General features: G+C 35.7%; 1 pseudogene; it reads right to left on the bottom strand.

Moving 5' to 3' along the window:
* Window positions 1-3,058: 3,058 nt before the first annotated feature.
* Window positions 3,059-3,557, bottom strand: LOC131837863 (large ribosomal subunit protein uL1-like; annotated as a pseudogene).
* Window positions 3,558-14,067: the final 10,510 nt, after the last annotated feature.

The following is a 14,067-nucleotide window of genomic DNA, read 5'->3' as shown; positions in this document are numbered from 1 at the left end:
TCAATACATTTAAGGAACTGAATATTGTTTCAGAATTTTCTGTAAATTCTGGGTTCAATGCATTAAAACATCTGGGTTAATGATTGTGATTTTGAATGGTAGTGGTTTGCCTTTGAAGAGAAACTGGGCATTTACTTTGATGGAAAGAGTGTCAGGATTGATATGGATTTCTGAACTTTTCATTCTTACCCAGTAATAGAAATGAATGTTATTAGAAAACTTTGATTCCCTTTCTCATTTCCATGAAATCAAGTAAACACAATCACCAGAGGACTGGGAATAAAATCCAAATTTGTACTTCAAAATATTAAAAGATTAGAGACTCATACATACTAAAAATATTTATATCATTTATAATAATTAAGATGCTAATGAGGAGGAAGAGAAAGGAGCTAGAAGGGGGTAGAACATAACAAAAGTTTTCAGCAATTCCTACCTTCTAAAGCTATTGTTTTCTTTGTATTGACTCATTTAATCCTACCAACAATTTCATGGGGTGTTATTAATTACTAATCGCTCTTAGTAAAAATTAAAAAATAGGCAAAGAGCAGACAATGTAAAAACACACCAGATATATAAAATGGATGAAACTATGATAAGCCACTGGAAGTTCACCTTTCTGGAGAACCGAGCTTTATTTGTGGCATCTAGAACTGACGTTAGGGTTTTGGGAAGTACGGAAGAGAAATAACATCTACTAATAATATTCTACACGCACTACTCTGTATTAAGCAAATCACATGCAGTATTTATTTTACAAAACTTCTTAGAAAGCGAACATTATTGCTTCCAATTTATAGGTGAATGAACATGATGAAATTGAGGTAGAAAGTTCAATGTACAGAGATTGCAGCTTTCAGAACTGGCATTTCAGTCACTTTCCTTTCATCTCAAAACCCAGACTAGTTGGGTTACTTTCATCTTCACCCTGACTTTCACTTGTAGTAAATTATGAATAAAAGCTCATGTTCAATATTAGGATTATTACATTAAAGGACTTTGTAATGTTTAATGAATTCATTCCGGCTTTTCTTATTTATGGCAAGCCTTGGGGATTCAGTGATGAGAAGGAGGTTTCTTGCTCTAACTTATCTCAGATTCTAGTGGGGGAGAAAAACAACATGAAATTAAAATTTAACTTGATCAATGCAGCACCTTAAGCACGAGAAGCCTATCGGCCAGGTAATGTTATCATTGTCAAAGAAAATGTCAGTTTTCCTGCCTTAGCACAATTAGTGTCAGTTTCACAATAATTGCTAAACGTCGATTCTTTTTAACCCTAAAGTCACATGCGTAAGACGAACCTTGTCTGCTTTGGGTATTATCTTAATTTTCACCTTTATTTTATTTCTTGGTCATTATCACATCTGTTTAAAAAAATAAAGTCACACTCTCTCCTAAGAATTTTTTTAAAATATTTATTCATTTATTTGACAGAGTTAGACACAGTGAAAGAGGGAACACAAGCAGGCGAAGTGGAAGAGGGAGAAGCAGGTTTCCCACCAAGCAGGGAGCCTGATGTGGGGCTCAATCCCAGGACCCTGGAAACATGATCTGAATGGAAAGCAAACACTTAACTACTGAGCCAACCTCGTGCCCCTGTAAGAAGGGTTTTTGAGAATAGGATTATGATAGTCTCCAAGACTCTCCAGCAAGGTTCACTTTACCCTCATTACTGCATTGTGGATCATACATTCTTCTTACACTTCGTTTACCCTGCTACCACACCATATCGACTACTATCTCAGATCTATTTTGAAGGAATTTATATCAATGACCACAGTCAAGATTTCTAAGACTTTTTCAGGCATTTATCAATTTACATTAGGAAACACTGTGATGTATTTGACAAATTAAGTTCATGCACAAACTATGTAAACTAAAAGAAAAACCAATAACTATATTTAATACCTATTATGTGGATATTAACAGCTTCTTAAAGTTATATATAATTATATATAATATATTATAATTATAGATGAGGAAACTCACAAATATAATTTCTTCCTCTTTTTTTTTTCTTACCTATTGGACTTTTTAATGCTTTATAGGAACAAATGATCAAGATTTTTTTCAGTTCTTCACATTCTGTGTCTTCTTTGCCTTTGTGGTCGCATTTTTTTTTAATATATATATAATGCATTATTTGCTTCAGGGGTACAGGTCTGTGAATCATCAGTCTAACACAATTTACAGCACTCACCCTAGCACATACCGTTCCCCAATGTCAACCATCCAGACACCCCACGCCTCCCTCCCCACTCCCCAGCAAACCTCAGTTTGTTTCCTGAGATTAAGGGTCTCTTATAATTTCCTCCTAATTCTTGTAGGGAAAATCATTCAGATGTTATTTCTGAAAAGACTTTGAAAGCAACTACATTGCAAGCATGCACTATCCATTTGGATTATTAAACTAGACCATCACCACCTTATAAGATTTTGAGCAACAGATAAAAAGGTAGACATTTAGGTATGGGATTATTAATCTTTTATAAAAACATATACCCAGGGCCATATGAATATAAAATATAGGACTGCTCACAGCATTTGCAATAATGCAATAAGAATTCCAAACAAAAGTAAAAAATATTAATAAATGAATATCCTGGGCAAAGAGAATAATGATTGCAAATGACAGGTATTAAAGTGAGCGAAGTGAATAGAAATAATGTGGAGAGAAAGAGAAAACTGAAAGGAGTCATTACTTCTCTTTTATGCTTTCCATGAGAAGCTGATTTTATTGACTCAATTCATTATGCACAGAAAAAAATTATGTTATAAAACCATATTCATATGGTTCATATTCATATGGTTCGTATTCATATGGTTCATATTCATATTCTCATATGAATATTTCATTTTTTTTCTTTCTTTCTTTATTTCTTTTTTTTTTTTTTTTAATGTTAGCACTGAAGTTTATCGAGACGTCCCTTAGTACAGGTGCTGGGGATGCTTTTGATGTATAAAGCCCAGACCTCCTGTCAATTCTTCTTAAGCAACAACACCTGGAAATTGACAGCTAAGTGGATGTTGCACACAAGCTCATCATCTGCCATCTTCATGTGACCAAAGTCACTGCCAGACATAGAAACTTCTTCATCTGGAATTGGACTGTGGACTTTACTTCATTTACTTTGGGCCCCATGTTCTCATTGTGGGTCAGCATGGAAGGGAAATTGCCAGCTTTATTCAGGCCTGGACCCAAAGCTTGTAGAATCTGCTTGATCAGAGATTCTGAAGCCAATAAGGCATCACACTTCTTGCTCATCTTCTTGACTATTTTTTTTTTTTTATTCTTGTTGAGTTTCTTCAGTGTCTCAGTGTCCATGTGGGGAATATCCACAACCTTGGACTCATCACAGTGTTGCCGGTCCCCCAAAACTTGGGGCAGGGAGTGGACTTGAGCCTAATATGTCTGAGAAGCATTTGTCCTTCTGTGGGCTATAGTTCTTCAAGCTGATCTGCAGCTCCAGGAACTTCTGACACTGGCACTGATTCCCATTCAGGACTTCCCACACCACCAGTACAAAGTGTCACTTGGAGACTTTGCTGCTCATGGTGCCTCATGACACAATAACAAGATGAAAAGAGCAACATTATATGTTTTAAACTCTGTTTAACATTTTGCTTACCCCCCAAAAGATATTAACAATCCCTTTAATGAATATGCTTTCTCCTCCTTTTAAAGAAAGAGACAGATATTAATAGGAAACAAATAATGTATATATGGCCAATATGCATCTGAACAGTGATTCAGATCAAAGCTGTTCCCCACAAAGAAGCCATTGTACCAATTGCTGGGGGAGGTGAGAAATCTTGCAACATGAACATATACCAAAAAATCTTGGAATGTCAGAATAGGATGCTATTTTTTCCACAAAAGCACTTTCTTCACAAGAGTACTAAATAAGTTCATCTAAAATGCCAGTTTTGGCTTTTGGGGATTTCTCTCCGAAATATCTTAGGAAATAAAAATTCAGAAGACAACTACTCTCTTGGAATTAAACTTAAATCCCTAAACTTTCATGCAGAAAATTGCTTTCACTAAAGAAGCTTAGAATCCCAAACTCTTCCACTGGTAATCTCAGATGTAACATATGCCAGTTTGATAATATCATTTCTCGTTGGCAAGAGTTTCTGTCATTTTTGGATTGAGCACTGAGTTATCCACAACAACAACTGCAGCCATAACCATAGAATATGGGATTAGCAACAGATTCTCTCACTGATAGATAATACTTAGTCATTCTCCATCAGTCTGATTTGAGTCACAGTAAGTCTTTGTATACTTAAATAATCAGATCTCTTTAGTGTTCATCGTGCCCTATACCACTCTGTCTGATGGTAGATCTCCAACGCTAAAGTCCTGAAATTCTCATTGCCCTCTTTCCTCCATCTATAAAATTGTCTTTGTATTGCTGCAATTTGTAGTCAAATAGGACATGAGCCTCATGGTACTGTATGCTTATCGATATGATTAGAAGTTTCACCATATACTGGAATGTCATCTTTCTCGATGCTAGATCTTCACAGACTATGAACATTTTGCTAGAAAATGGGATACTTTGTTCATTATTGCCTACCAAAGGGCTTACCATAGTGCCGCCACTTACTAAAATATTTGTTAAATTAATCAACAAAAGGATGGAGATCTCAAAAAGCCTATTCCTTTCTAAATTGTTGAATTTAATAATTCTTGAAATTATTATTGTTCTCCTCTGATACCTTGTTTGAATAATTTTCTATGACTGGGTTTTCTACGATGGGAACTGAAATTAACCTCTCAAGCCATAAGAACTGTGCCGTCAGCAAGACTCCACAAGAATATCCAAGACAATGATCAATTTCAATTACTGCCTGCCTTCCCCTACCAGCTCACATTTCCCACATCTCCCTTGTTAAGTCTGGGAGGACTTTGGCACTTTGGACAGAGTCTTTGAGATGTTAGTCCACTGTCTTCCTGGTGTTAGTGTCACTGAAATAAATTCCTTTCCTGTTTCACCACCATGCATTTCTTTGCCGTTGTATTTTGTCAGCAGTGAGTGGCCAAACCTGGTCTCTTTGGAAGCCCAGAGCAAGGGGCACTTACTCCTCTGTATCCTGGTTTCAGTAGGAATTAAATATGTCTTAAAAATGAATATAAATTAAATATTATAGATGTCTTCTCAGATCATTACAGTGAACAAGAAGATGAGTGGAGTGGAGTGTTTGTTGTTTCTATCAGATACGAAAAAAAGAATCTGAGATTTCTAAAATAATGTAGAATTCTCACCCTTTGCTGTAAGAAGAAAATTACACATACAGCTGTCGCTAGCATCTTTGTATTCTCCAAAACGAAGCTTAGCCCAACACATAATAAACATCCAAGAAGCTATCATTGAATGAATAATCGGTAATGACTCTAATCATGGTCAGGTGTTCTATGTCACAATTCAGTGGGAAGATACAAAACATAAAGGCAAATCTGACATCACTTATGGTGTAGAAGGATAGAGACCTCAGCCCCAGTCTAAACCAACACAATGAATTTTTAATATTTTCCCTAAGATTAGAGAAAAAAATTCACTTGTTCACAAATTAATCTGCTGCTATTGCGAAATTGTTATTCTGTGTTACCCAACTGTTAAGTTTCTTATCCTTGTGCAGTTATGGACTATTATAGAAATTTAAACTCTTCTATTATTTTTCTGCTCTGATTTCAGGTCATTATCGCTGAAATATTATATCTAAATTATGTCCTAATTTGGACTACAGGTTAATGCTGGTGTCTTGAGAACACAAAACGCCATGGTACCTTTTGTTTATCCATTCAGCTAATCCCCTGCATCCATTGTTAAGAAAGCAGATAAAATTATGGCTAGCCTGAATCATTAACATTACTAAGATCATATCATCTTGCCCAACAAGCTTGGAAAGACATTGTATTAACCCTTATTTTAACTATAACTGGCTTCATTTTAAGTGTTAAAATAATACCTCTTTAAGTGACAAATCATAGGGTAATTTGGAACCTTCGATCCTTAGTGAAAGTTGGGTTGGTGTAGAAATGAGATTATCTATGCCCTTTGTATGAAATTATAGAGAAGTTCCTGGAATTATTTTTTATTTTCAATATTTCAAGTATTTGTTTATAAATACAAGATGGCAGAGAACAAACAGATTGCAAAGACACTTGAAAAAGCACTTATGTTTAAACAAATTAAAGAAGCCATTAAAAGTGACCTTGCCTAAACCAGTCATAGTTACCACAAAATATGTCTTTAATACTTTCTTTCAGGAATATATGTTTGCTTTAATAGGGTAAATTTATGCTTTATTCAAGTAATCTCAATTATGCTCAATGGTATATGTGAATAAAATTAAGCCACACAATTTATATGAAATACATAAATGAAGACATTCTTAAAACTGCTACAATTTAGTAAGAGTTTCATACATTTTTGTTCATTATAACATTAATTGGTAACTGATAGGACCACATGATGGTTTTATGTTCTTATCTAAATATCTTTTAATGATCACTTTAATATAGTCAATATCAGGACATCATGTAATCATTCCTGTACAAAATTTAAAACACTTTATTTCATGTGTCTTAACACTGAGAAGATCTACTTTATGCTTCAGTTGTGCCCAATATAAATTTTTTAGAGTGAAAGTTAGCATCCAGCATATACAGCCAAAAAGAATCAGTATCTTATGACCATAAAAAGGACAGATGATGGAAAGTGGAATAATTCCCTCCCAGAAATTTTGTAGGTAAAGAATTTTAGTAAGCTCATTAACATATTAAATTAATTGGTAATTCGGAGTAGATATTATTCCCTTTGAAAACTCTGAAACCTCAGAAGGATCTAGAGAACAAATGAGACATTACAGACTTGGACAGGCGTCTGGACAGATAAGCATTTCTTAAAATGATCTTAGATATCAGTATTAGTCCCAGACTGGAAAGACCCTTTCCCAAAGAACCAATGTAGGTCATTAGGACCAGCTTGGTGGGCCCTCAGACTAGCACAAACCACTGCACACAGCACATCTACTGACTAGAATTCTGCAAAGCTTCAGCTCTAGTGGAAATAGCGTCAGGTATCTTTTAGCAAGCAGACCAGAAGACACTTGGTTAAAACTCAACCACACTCTGGCAAAGGTCCAAACACTCCCTACTGGATACAAGGAGAAACACTGCAGAGGACTGACCTGAGGAAAAGAGCTGCCATAACATAGGAGCAGAGTCCACACAGCACACAACCAGAGACACATCCTGGAGCACTGGACATGGACATTATATGAATTCTTCTTCATAAATATGTTAATATCAGGAGCAGAAAACATAATAAGATTGCATAACACACAGAAGAAGAGATGTAGACTAGAAGCCAAGATGGAGGAATTCATCTCAAAAGAAAGAACAAGAAAAGGTCATGGCCAGGGATCAAACTGAAACAGATATAAGTAATATGCCTGATCCAGAATTTAAAGCAATAATCATAAAGATATTACTTGTGCTTAAGAAAAGCATACAAGACTTCAGGGAGGCCACTACCACAGAGATAGAAGAGCTAAAAATTAGTCAGCCCTAAATGAAAAATGAAAAATAACTAAGATGTGAAACCCATTGGACGTAATGACTATATATATATATATATATATATATATATATATATGTCTAGAAACAAATGAAAATGATAACACATTAGCCCAAAACCCTTGTGAAAAGAAAAAGTGGTTCTGGGAGGAATGTATACACCAATACAGCCCTACTATATGATGCAAGAAAAAACTCAATCTAAATTCATACTTTAAAAAGCTAGAAAAAGAACAACAAATGAGCCCTAATGCCAGTAGAAGAAAGGAAATGATAAATACTAGAGCAGAAAAAAAATTACATAGAACCAAAAAAATCACATAGAACCAAAAAATGACAAAGAACCAAAAAAAAAAAAAAAAAATCAATAGAACATATCAATGAAGCCAGGAGCTCATTCTTTGAAGAAAAAAATTAATAAAATTAATTGGGAGCAAGGTGGCAGAGGAGTAGGAGACCTAAATTTCCTCGTGTCCCAGGAATTCATCTATATAGCTATCAAACGACTCTGAACATCTACAAACTCAACAGGAGATAGAGGAAAAAAATAGCAGCAATCCCGTGAACAGAAAAGCGGTCACTTCCTGGAAGGTAGGATATGCAGAGAAGTGTATCTGAGGCAATTTGCAAACACCAAGCCAGCAGAGCACAAAATCAGAACTTATAGAATCCTACTCTGGTGAGGGACATCACTCCAGTGGCTAAGCGGTCGGATGGTGGGGGAGGCGGTGGGGAGGGGTATGGAACCCTCACTGGGACAGTGTGGTCTCAAGACCCTCGGTGTCACAGAAAGACCAGGGGTGCCTGAGTGTGACAGAGCTCCTAAGTATCATAGTGGGGAAGCTGGCTGCAAAGACAGAGCTGAGAAGTGGGCTGTAAGGTCTGGGTTACCCTAATTCATGATCTGTAGCATAGTAGAGCCACTATTCTTCAAGCAGGGACCCAGAAAACAACAGATCCAAAGAGATTTCCCTTCCTCCCCAGGGAGGAATGACATGGGAACTCATGGTAGGAATCTGCTGGGTTTGGAAACTCCAAACAGGGCCATGTGCCAGAGATACTAAAGCTTGGTCACAGGCCGGGTAATCATGGAGTGCGGCCAGAGACCAGGGAGAGAGGAGTGATTGACTGCTTTTCTCTGAGGGCTCACTGAAGAGTGGGGCCCTGAACTCTTAGGTCCACTGGGGCCAGAGATTGGGAGGTCACCATTTTCATTCTCATCTTCCAAAGATGCGTTGAAAGCTCTCAGAGAACAAAAGCTACCAAGACCAAACCAGAGCAGATGACTAAACCTGGCCCCTGGCAAGGGAGGTACAATTCTGCCTGAGGCAAACACATTTGTTAATCACTGCAACAGGACCATCCCCGAGAAGATCAACAAGAATATCCAGCCAAGACTAAGTTAACCAATCAATGAGAACTCTAAAACTCCAGTGCTAGAGGAAAATAGCACATAAAATTCATGGCTTTTGTCCCATGATTCCTTTTTTTTTTTTAAATAAATATTATATGATTCTACTTATAGAAGAATCTAGAATAGCCAAATTCATACAGACAGAAAGTAGAACAGTGGTACCAAACTCTGCTGGGGGACAGGGGAGAATGCAGAGTTGTTGTTTAATGGTATAGAGTTTCAGTTTTAGATGATGGAAAAATTCTAGAGATGGATAGTGGTGATCATTGCACAACAAATTGAATGTACTTAATGTCGTAAACTGTACACCTAAAAATTTTCCCATGTTTTTAGTCTTTTAAAAGTTAATTTCTTTAATTATCATTTTTTATTTTTCTATTTCTTTTGAATTTTTCTTCTTTCCTTTTTCAACCATCTTATGGTTGAAATTAATTTAAAAGCTTTTTAAAAGCTTTTTAATTTACATTTTTACAGTCACAGACTATCCCTTCAATGTATTTAGCCTTATTTTTTGTATATATATGTTTTTCTTTCTTTAAAATTTTGGGATACAATTTCTTCTAACAGAAAAAATATACCATAAATCTAGTATATGGCTTTATTCTAGTGCTCTGCCTCATCACATTCTCTCTCTTTTTAAAAAAAAAAATTTTTTTTTAAATAGCAATTTTAAATTTAAAAAATTTTGAGAAAATTCTTTTCTCAATAAACTTTTTATCAATTATTTTTTAAAAATGTTTTTCAATTTTCATCTTTACAGTCATATTGCATCCCTTCATCATGTTTAACTATATATATATTTTTTACCTTCTTTAAAATTTTGGGAGACAATTTCTTCTAACAGACCAAAATACACCCCAAGTCTAGTTCTGTGTGTCTATTCTATTAACCAGCCTGATGATACTCTATTTTTTCCCCTTTCTTTTTCCCCTGGTTTCCTGTCTCTTCTGATTTCTTTAGCGTATATATTTCTGGGGTTGTTGTTACTCTTTTAGCAGTTGGTTCTCTTGTTCTCATTCATCTATTCTTCTTTGGATAAAATGAAAACATGGAAAACTTCACCTCAAAAAGAAAAAAAAAAAAAAAAAAGACAAGAGGCAGTACTGACTGCTAGGGACCTAATTAATATGGGCATTAGTAAGATGTCAGAACTGATGTAAAGATACTAGCTGAGCTTGAAGAAAGCATAGAAAATACTGGAGAATCCCTTTCTGGAGAAATAGAAGAACTAAAATCTAACCAAGTCAAAATCAAAAAGGCTACTAATGAGGAGCAATCATAAATGGAGGCTCTAACTGCTAGGATAAATGTGGGAGAAGAGAGAATGAGTAATGTACAAGACCAAATAATAGAGAATAAAGAAGCTGAGAAAAAGAGAGATAAATAAATGCTGGATCATGAGGGGATCAAGAGATTAAGTAATATCATCAGATGAAGCAATATTAGAATAATTGGGATCCCAGAAGAAGAAGAAAGAAAGAGAGGGACAGAAGGTATATTGGAGCAAATTATTATTATTTGACAGAGAGAGAGATCACAAGTAGGCAGAGAGATGGGCAGAGAGAGAGGGGAAGCAGGCTACCCGCTGAGCAGAGAGCCCGATGCAGGACTCAATCCCAGGACCCTGAGATAGTGACCTGAGCCAAGGGAAGAGGCTTAACCCACTGAGCCACCCAGGCATCCCACCAACTGGAATTTAAATAAAAAAATTTTAAAAAGAAGCAAATATGAACATTTAAATCTTTAATTCCTTTACTATTTTATTCCTCTACTATTCGATTCCTTTACTATTCTACTTTTTCTTTTTGTTTTATTTCTCAACAGTAGATTTTGCCTAAAGAAAATAAAAAGCAGCATCAGAAATAATACAATGATTACAGAGTTCATTCCCTTAGGCATCTCAGATGCCACAACGATATCTTTTTATTTGTGATTTATGTATTAAGTGTCACTGGAAACCTAACCAGCATCATCTTCATCTTGATTGAATGTCATCTCAAGACTCCTATATATTACTTCCTGCAGAATTTCTCCTTCTTAGAAATCACATTCACCAGTGTCTCTATCTCAAGATTTGGGGGGGCAATCATTATAAATATCAAGACCCATTTCCTGTAACAATTGTTTAGCTCAACTATTTTTCTTTATCTTCATGGGTGTTTCTGAAATTTTTTCCTTCTCACTGCCATATCTTTTGATCATTATATTGCCATCTGCAAATTTCTTCAGTACATCACCATCAAGAGCAAAAAAATCTGCACCCTGCTTGTCTTTGGGTCCTAGCTAGGAGGATTTCTTACCATTTTCCCACCACTCACATTCATCCTCCAGCTAGATTTCTGTGTTCTGATGTAATTGATTATTTCTCTTGTGACTGTTTCCCCATCTTACAACTCTGGTGCTCAGACACATGGCTTTTGGAGATGACTGGCTCTTACTTTGCTTTTGTCGCTCTGCTCTTCACTTTGGCATTAGTGATTCTCTCCTACCTGTGCATCCTTAGCACCATCCTGAGAATCCCATCTGCTAGTCAGAGGAAAAAGGCTTTCTCCATGTGCTCCTCTCACTTTATTGTCCTTTCCATCTCTTATGGGAGCTGTATATTCATGTATGTCAAGCCTTCAGCAAAAGAAAGAGCATCACTGACCAAAGGAGCATCTATTCTCAACACCTCAATTGCCCCCGCCCTGAACATTGAACCCTTTATTTTATGTCCTGGTGAACCAGCAAGTAAAACAAGTTTACAAAAACTTACTTAACAGTGTTGTTGAGAAAGAAATGAAAATATATATTAACATGAAAGGATGTCATCGTGAAGATTCAACAAAGAAAAAATAAAATTTCAACTTCTACAATATCCTCCCATATCCATCTCAGAGATGCTTGCAAGGCTGAGCACTTTGTTGAAGCTTTCTTTAAACTGAAAATAATCATGTTGTGGCTTTCCTTCAAACTGTCTGTAGGTTCCACTTTCTGACTGATTTATTATAAAATATAAGTTATTTTCTGATTGTTCTGAATAATAAAAATATTGTATTGCATACTGTAATGGTGAATGAGTAAACACTGTCTTAATAAACTCTTAAATTTTTTTCTAATACCATGGTTTCTTTCCTAAAGTTATAAAAAATATGAAATTATCTGTAACAGCCATATTTTTTGCACACTATCTTCAATGTCTGTCCAATTCTCCAATTCAGCAAGTTGGCTGGAGTGTTTCTATTACTACAAATGATTTGAGGTCATATGTCTTCTGTTTTCTAGTTATACTTAAGGCATGTGACATGCCATTTTTTACATACTCTCCTTCTTTATCTGCATTATTTTTATTTATTTATTTATTTATTTAAAGATTTTTATTTATTTATTTGAGAGAGAGACAGTGAGAGAGAGAGAGCATGAGCGAGGAGAAGGTCAGAGAGAGAAGCAGACTCCTCATGGAGCTGAAAGCCCAATGTGGGACTCGATCCAGGGACTCCAGGATCATGACCTGAGCCGAAGGCAGTCGTCCAACCAACTGAGCCATGCAGGCATCCCACTGAATTATTTTTAAATATATACTAGGTGAATAGTTAGGCAGTCATCATTACACTCATGCCACCCGAACATTTGATGGGAATTCCATACAAATCTATTCTATAGAGAACATTATTATTGTGCCTTATGCTGAACTAGATATGTCCTAAACCACATCATATTTAATCTTCACAGGTATATGGCAAATTAGACTAATTATCTCTTCTTTACAAGTGTGTAAATAGATGTTCAAAAAAGTTGTACTATTTGCCTGAGGTCTTCAACTATAACAGCCAGTATCATAACCTGATTCAAAAAACAAAACAAACTGACAAAAAATTATTTGCTTTATTATATACACAATTGAAACTCACTAAAGACCTCCATACTTTGCATAGCTTTGACTAAGGACTTGCACAATTTTACTGGTGCTTTTCATTCATACTATCTCATTTGGACATGACTATATGATTATAGTCTAGTCAGAGGTGGTACTAACTCCTATTACTGTACTTGGCATATAAAATAGAACATTAACTAAAATAAGAAATTCTTCAACTGCTGTTGGTGGTGAGCAATAGAGTGAGTGAAAATAAAAAATAAAAACATATGAGCGGTATTATGACACCAAAACTTCTTATTAGAAGTCAGATTAAAAATAATGGAGTGAATGAATTGACTTAGTACAAGATGGTAGATCACCAGTTTAAAAAACATGCTAATGAGTAGAGATGCATTCAACAGAGATCTGCATTAGGAATTAAGATATTTGGTTGCTAATCTCTGTCTGAAAAGTAATGTCAAAGGAAACAAACTTCACTCTTAGTGCTTGTTGTTGCTTGCTGTTGGGTTTTATTTCTCCTATCTCATTGGACACTATCTCTCAAGCTTCCTGTTTCAACTTCAATACTAATGTGTACTATTTTATATTCTTTAGCGTTTGTACACATTCCAGTTCTGGCAATTTTTTAAAGATTGTATTTATTTATTTAACAGACAGAGAACACACATAGGTAGAGAGGCAGGGAGAAAGGGGAAGGAAGCAGGCTCCCTACTGAGTGGAGATGCTGATGCGGGGCTTGATCCCAGGACCCTGAGATCATGACCTGAGGCAAAGGCAGAAGATTAACCCACTGAGACGCCCAGGTTCCCCCATTTCTGGCAATTTTGATTCACTGAATTATTTCCCTTGAGCCAGGGAACACATAACATATTAACTACTCTGTACAAGTTAAATCTGTGTAAAAACCATGCCAAAAGTTTTAACACACCTACTGATATTTCCTTTTTGTCTTTTATGTATTTGGCTCTTTCTAACTCTCTATAGTTAAATATGTATATTCGTCCTGGGAAAAAATGGGAAGAACAAGACAAAAATATTGATGATAGAAAACACCATTGTTCAATGGCAAAGGAAGGCTGTCAGAAATGCTTGTTCCCCTAGATGACAATGATGAGATTTGCCAATATTTTACTATTACAGGCAATCTGTGTTGTGAACCTGTATGAAAAGCAGAGTTAAGCCTAGCATATAGAAGGCAGTGAAAGT

This window comes from Mustela lutreola, chromosome 8 (assembly GCF_030435805.1).
Source record: "Mustela lutreola isolate mMusLut2 chromosome 8, mMusLut2.pri, whole genome shotgun sequence".
Classification (NCBI taxonomy): Eukaryota; Metazoa; Chordata; class Mammalia; order Carnivora; family Mustelidae; genus Mustela; species Mustela lutreola.
This window is presented reverse-complemented; position numbering and strand designations above follow the sequence as displayed.